We start from the raw sequence: 7,042 nt of genomic DNA on the forward strand, positions 1-7,042 counted from the left end.
GTTTTGCAGACAAGGTGAAAAGAAACACGTTTGACTTCTGAGTAACTATTCAAAAGTCCTGACACCACAGACGGTGTCTCTTAAATAACTTCTTGCAAAAGCTACGCAAGCGATTCACAGGTCTTCACAGGAACTTGGTATTTTGCTGGGGAGCATAATCTTTTCTAACACTGTTAATTTTAATAAGCCCTTTCTTGTCTGGTGGTTAGACCACAGGACTACAAGTCATAATACAGGGGTACCGTTCCTGCTCTTTGTTAGCCTTGTGTCTCACCTCAAGCAAGACACTTACATTGTTACTTTTCTCTGAACCTTCAGCTCTGAAACTGTAAAATATTTGCCCATCTCTGTTGCTCAACTGAAATAACATTTGCAGAGCACTTTGGGTTGTCAGAGGAGACACATTATTTATTAGTGTAATTTCTGATTTCGGTTACGCCCACGCAACCTGCTTGTTCATGTGGAACAGCGTCATTTCTCTGACTTCCTTTCTGTGCAAAGGCTTGGTGTTATCTGCGTTAGGAAGTATGACTAAGGAAAGAAGTATGCTTCTTTTTCAAGTTTTTTTACGGATATCTACTTAGCATGTGCTTTTTCTTTCACAGAAGTAATTTTATTTTTTTCTAAGCCGAAAACCTTGCTTCAGTGCATTACATTCCTGAGATAACCAATTAGCATTTTCCATGAGGGCTTGAGTCACATGCTACTAACATTTTCTTTGAAGTGCTAAGTATTTCCTTTTGACACCAATTTCAGTAAAAATTAAGGGAACTTAAATAATCCAAAACTGAACCTTGGGTAGAAAGATTCTCATTGAGGCTGTACATGCACGGCCATCCCTTGTAGAAAGCACTGGTGTTGATGCACAAAGTATTTTATTTACAGAATCTCTGCTGGTCAACTGTATAGCTAACCATGACTGTTGAAACACTCTGCAGCTTCTAGAAGGAAGTTAGTTCATGGTCATAAGTAGATGTGAGGATCAACGGGCAAAGGCTGAAGAAGTCAGCCTAGCAAAAAACCAAAAAAACCCTTGCCAGCAGTGTGTTGAATCAGCTCTTTAAACAAACTGCCGGATGGCAATGTTGGGTTTTGAAGTCTTAGGTGCTGACAGGCCCTTGTATATGCCTACTAATAGCAAAGGCATTGTGTTTGTCGTCAACTGAGCAACAATAATCGGAGACAGCATTTTTGTCATTGACTCAATAGGTGTTGCAACAAGCCTGATGTTTCTCTGGTACTCCGTGTCTGCCACCACATTTTAAAAATCATGGACTATACCTTTTTTCTTTATTTTTTATGTCATATCAGAGTCCAAGCTCTTTTACGTGCAGTAAGCATTTACTTGCCACGAATACCACATCAGTGTTTAGACATAGCAAGAATAACTGCAGTAGAGTTCATTCTTTTCCCAATGCCTTTTGCAAGAGGATCGTGTTACTCCAGATTTTGGGTGAGCTGATCAGTACCGGTTTGTGTGTCTGATTCTCTGAAGAGGCAATGAATAAAATTCAGGCAAAAATCGGTAATGCATATGGGAAACCTAATTGGTAAATAGTTTGTGTCAAATGGTAATTGCAATTTAGGTTGGGAGACTCTAGCCCCTGGTTACATGTGGCTTTTTTCAGGTTTGAACAGAGATAAAGTTCTCCAAGGTGTTTTCAGCAGGAGTAAGAATACTGAAACCCATGCCAAGGTTTGCACAATGCGTTTCATTTCCCTACTATTTTTGCTGTTAGCTCAAATTCATGGGATGCTGTAGAGTTTTGACCCAGGATCATGTGGTTCTGCAAAATCTCTACATGCAGGTTAAACAAGAATGTGTTTCTGTGAAAAGTAAAGGGATTCCCTGGTAGGGATGGCCCTCCCTGCCAGCAACACTGGGAAACACATCGGAGAGGAACAGGCAAACACTTTCTCTACTGTCCCAAATGATTGATGCACGTTCCCAAGCCGGACACCTCACCGGTGCTTCCAGTGCTCGTACCACACCCAGACTTGGTCCTGCAAATGCAAATTATTAAATGTTTGGGTAAGAAGGAAGATCAATTTTGGTTCAAAACATTATCTCCTCCACATTGCTTTGGTGTTCAGTTCCGACGGCACCTTTCGAATTTCTCCTGTGCCAGCCCAGCCCTGCAAGCACAACGTTTGTCTCCGTGAGGGTTGAGACTGAGCCTGGTAAGTACCAGCAGCTCTGGAAACCCCCGAGCAGCAGCAGGCCGGCAGCACAACCTGTGTGCTGCAAAAAACCCTGTTCACCACCATCACCAATATTATTAATCGGCCCACGGTTTGCTTAGACAGGAAATTGTTACTGACCACTTTAATTTTACTAAACAAATGAAACCACCCCATTACTCATTCAAATCTAATAAACCGCAGAACACAGAGGAGGAAGTGAGCACTTTAAAATGGCTTGGAGAAAAGTTCTTACTTTGTTTTGCCATTTAATTAAAGCCAGACTCTTTACAGGAAAGTGAATAATTAAATGGCAACATGAGTACTGTGATAATCTTCTCCATCAGCATCTCAACACGCAACTTGCTACCGAAGGCAGAGGTACTTTTTGTGCTGCTCTTTACGTTCCTAGAGCATTACCTGCTCCTCAGGAAGAAAAGAATTAGAAAATACATTGAGTACCAGGATGGATCTCTTCTGTCATGCCCTGTTAGGTGATACGGGGCTTCGTTAGGAAGGGGCCGACGAAATAAATTTACTGACACTTAATGTCCGCAGATGTTCAGAAAGTGAATTCCTGAAGATGGGCCCTGCAAAACACCTAACAACCAGCTGTTTTATCAATGCCTTGGCATTTCCTGATCGTCAAGTGTCTAAAATATCAACAAAATATCATTACAGTTTTAATATTTGCAGTTCTGGTGCTAGTTGAATACGTGATACGATTTGTATGCATATGTAAATATTGTCTTTGCAGTCAGAAGGCAGGAAAAGCATGAATGTACTTGCACCACAGAGAGCGATTGCTGTAATTGCCTTTCTTCTCAACATCAAATTACTACTTTAAATGAAGGTAATTTTACAAACAGGCAGAAACACCATTTTCGCTATGGGAATTCTTACTCCAACATAAAAGCTGTATGATGAAGCTTCATATTTAACTGCTTCTACCTGAAAGAAGAGTTCCTAAATGGGAATTGTTGTTGTTGGTGGTGATTTGGCTCCTAAAAGATGATTAAAGAAGACAAACACTGGTACCAGATAATCTCAATAATAAGGGCAAATATCACAAAGCAACTAACACGCAACATGTTTTTGTAGCAAAGGCCATGAAGGCTTTTTCAAGTATATATGAGTTTGTTCCTGTCTGTACAACACGTGCTCTTTGGGACTGTTGGTGTTTGGCTCCTTCACGCTCAGGGGGACGGAAAGTGTTTGCTGGAAGGTCCTTGCCAACTGGCAGCTGGACCGAAACAGCTCTCACCTGCTTTGCTGTAGACGCTTGATGTACTGCAGCCTTAATCCAACGTGCACAGGAGGAAAGTCAACAGGAAGATGTGCATGGCATGTTGAAGAAGCCTGCATACTTAGTAAAATCCCCTTTCAGTCACCACCAGAGTGAACTGGTGTCTGAGAAGGTAAATCACGTTTGTTGCCATGCATCAGTGCCACGCGTGGACCGTGTTATCCGCACAGTGCTGGCATGGAGCCGGCCTCTCTTCCCTTCCCCATCACAGATGCACTGCAAAATGGGATGCAATCTGCTCTACTTCCCATTCTTCAAAATATTCTCCCTACCAGTTTAGCTAGTCTTGCTTAATTTGTTTTGCTATTTGGAAGGAGTTACAGATTGACATCCTAGAAAACAGCTGTCATTTTTACAGGAAAAAAGTATGTGATTCATAATTTTCCAGAAATATGCACATTACACATGTAGCATATTGGCACCTTCTGAAAAGCACGCTAAATCTTGAAACTTGTACCATATTGTTTCTGTTTCTCAGCTTTACGTACCTGTTCAAACACCACACCAAATCTCACAACTCGCAAGGAAAAATCTTTGCGGTCTCTTGTGCCATCACCATTCTCTGGCTGAAGAGAAAGTAGTTTCACCTTACAAAGAAAATTATTCAAAATGGTGCCATTTAGTAATGGCATTTTCCAGTGGCGTAGAGGACTATGGAAGATCCAAGGAGATGGAGGACAGACCTTTTTGCTAAGCCAGAACATGCAAAAGAAATTCATAATGCAATTCTGATTCAGTGTCTAATTTCAGCAATCACTTTCTGCTTGCTTATTATTTTTTTCCTTTCCTTTTTAAAAGCAGCATCCTCAGCTTGCCTAATCAGGAGCCATGGGGTAAAACGCTGTGATGAAACCAGACTGTCAGAACAAGGGTCCTGAGGGAGGTCGGCGAGAGAGGCAGTGGAAAGGTGTCATGGCCAAGATGACCCTCAGCTCCATCTTCCATCTTACCATTTTGAGAGGTGAACTTGCACATGTTGCAGAGTGGAAAAAACTCGTAGATACTTGAAAATATATTAATAATTAAATACAGTGAGCATTTTGTAAGATGCCAGTGAACACACTCGGTCTCAGAAGGAATAGCTGGATGTTTCGAATAGTGCACTCTTCAGAAACCTCCAGAAAGTAAAAAAAATTTATGAAGTGCATGTAAGGATAACAATAGTTTATCCACTAAGCTAAAAATGTCTTTCTTTCTGTCCTCATCTACTTTTTAGCGTCATTTAGAGGGTACCTTATAGCCCAAGGTGCACCACCAAAGCTATTTCATACATGCAGCAGGAAAGTAAAAGCTTTGCAGTTCAGAGGTTGTTTCTGACATCCTTCTTCTGACACAACACGGCGCAGAACTTACCAGGGCTTCACGGCATTTTGTAAGGATGCTATACAAAAAGCAGTAATCTGAGTTTCAAGGAATAACCTCCAACATTTTTTGTTTCTGTTCTGCAAAGGATGCTTCCACCTCAGTGCATGGCGATGCTTGGCCAGGACCCCGCCAGCCGAAGCACTGGGAAGAAGTCGATGTCCTCCAAGCCTTCCAGCTGCAAGAGTGCCAGGGGGAGAGTTTGGCTTCAACAGCTGCCTGTGCAGCTCGATGCTGCCCTAACACCCTGTGTTCCTACACACAGCATTATTAAGACAGCGGTATTTCCTGCTCTGAAACTGTACATACCTATCACTTCATCTGAAAGAATAACTTTAGCATAAATAAATAGAAGCCTTCCAAGGGAGATTCCACTCTGTTGCCATTTAACCTGGCTTGCCGCAACTCTGGAAGTCTCCGAGCACTCAGTGCCACCGAAGCAGTTTCTCACCAGTTTTCCCTATGGATTTGCACCCAGCTGTGCTTCCAGCAAAGGGGGACGGGGTACGGAGGGGCCCAGCCAGAGCTAGCTTCCCCCTGTGCACATTTTTTTGCCACCCCTGGGCTGCAGGGACTGGGCTGCCGGAGGCTTTGGGAGTACAAGTTCCCTGCGAGGGCTGCCCAGCAGTGCAGGTAGCAGGCTTGCCAAAAAAACCCCCTCCTTATACGAGTGCTGAGGGTCCTCTTCCTCTCCCATCACCTCCCCAGCAGTTATAAGAAGTGATGGTATAGTCTGGTTAAACAAAAAAAACCCCACCAAGCCCCCAACTTTCAGAGCGTTCTGAGAGTCCTTTCCAGCGTACCTTGTCCTTCATGTTTGCTTAAACAACTGTTGAAGCAGTTTGTGTTCGCTTAAGCAACAAGATTTATATCCTGGATAAATAAACCTATAACTGTATGCTTTCCTACAGTTATTTCTACCCTGGTTATTGCAAAATAAGTAGGAAAAGATTACGTGTGTACAAAGAAAACTGGTATCTTCAATGAAAAAGATCAGAAATTATAGATCTGGTTTGATGTATGCAAACAGACACACAGCCAGTTGTGGCTGCTTAGCTCCAGGATTTAGGTTTAGAAGCACCTCGCTAAGCAAAGTGACACCCAAGCAAAAATGTTAGGGTAGATGATAAAATATGAATCCCGAAAGTCTGTGGGTTAGATTTTACTGAGCTTTGGCTGGAGTTGCTGGATCGAGGACCTCTGTCTCCTCTGGCTTAGACATTACATAGCAGAGCTTGTAATTTTTCATCTGTTTTGGAATATAATTTTGCAAGAAATACCGATTCTAACTACTAGGTGCAAAGGAATTTTTTTTTAAAATAAACTTTTATATTGTCCTCCTCTGTTCAGAGTAAGTAAGAGTTTGGAAGAAAGGTGCCCCCCTGCCCAGGATAGAGGTGCTGATAGGAGCTGTGCTGCACACAGAGCTGGTGCTGGTACTTCGAATCTTTCCATCTGAAAATAGGAGCCGGTAAGGTTTAAATCACAAACACACGATAAAACGTACTTGAAATGAGTCCACGTAAACGAAGGGATTGAAAAACAGCTATGTATCCCTGTCCTATTTCCCTTTCCAGGAAGAAACATCTCTTGGGTAATCTAAAAACAAAACAAAGTAGCAGAAAACTTTACTTAACCTCAAGCTAATTTCCTATCCCGACTAAATTTAGCTGTCTAGATTTTGTTTGGTGTATGTGCCTCCCAACGTACTGATTTTCAGAGGGATGTTTGCCATTTGCCTAAAGCAACTGTTGTAGCACTCTGGTTAAAGCTGGCAGATTTAATTTCGCATCTTAGCATTAATTCTTAACACGAAATGTCACTTTATGTTTGGAGACAGCAGTGCTGGAGCGGCAGCAGGATTCTGGTAGAGCTGATGGCTGAATTTTGCTCGCTGGAAAAGCCCAACCACCCACATAGCGAACAGCTGCTGGGAACTGACTTCAGTGACTTCTGCCTTTCAAAGAGCAGGCGAGGGAGAGAGCAAGAGGATAAAAACATTATCATAAGAGCTTCTCTACGCTTATTTTGAAACAGACAGTCATTAATTCAAGGAAGATCAAGTCAGGGACCAGCCCAAAACACTTAGATTATTTTTCCATGAGTCAAGAGTTATACTCAAAACAAAAATTAGCCTACAAATACCAAGGGCACGCTGGTGCACTAAGCATTTCCCAGCACAGGTCACGGCTG

The sequence above is a fragment of the Pelecanus crispus genome, chromosome 10 (genome assembly GCF_030463565.1).
Source record: "Pelecanus crispus isolate bPelCri1 chromosome 10, bPelCri1.pri, whole genome shotgun sequence".
NCBI lineage: Eukaryota > Metazoa > Chordata > Aves > Pelecaniformes > Pelecanidae > Pelecanus > Pelecanus crispus.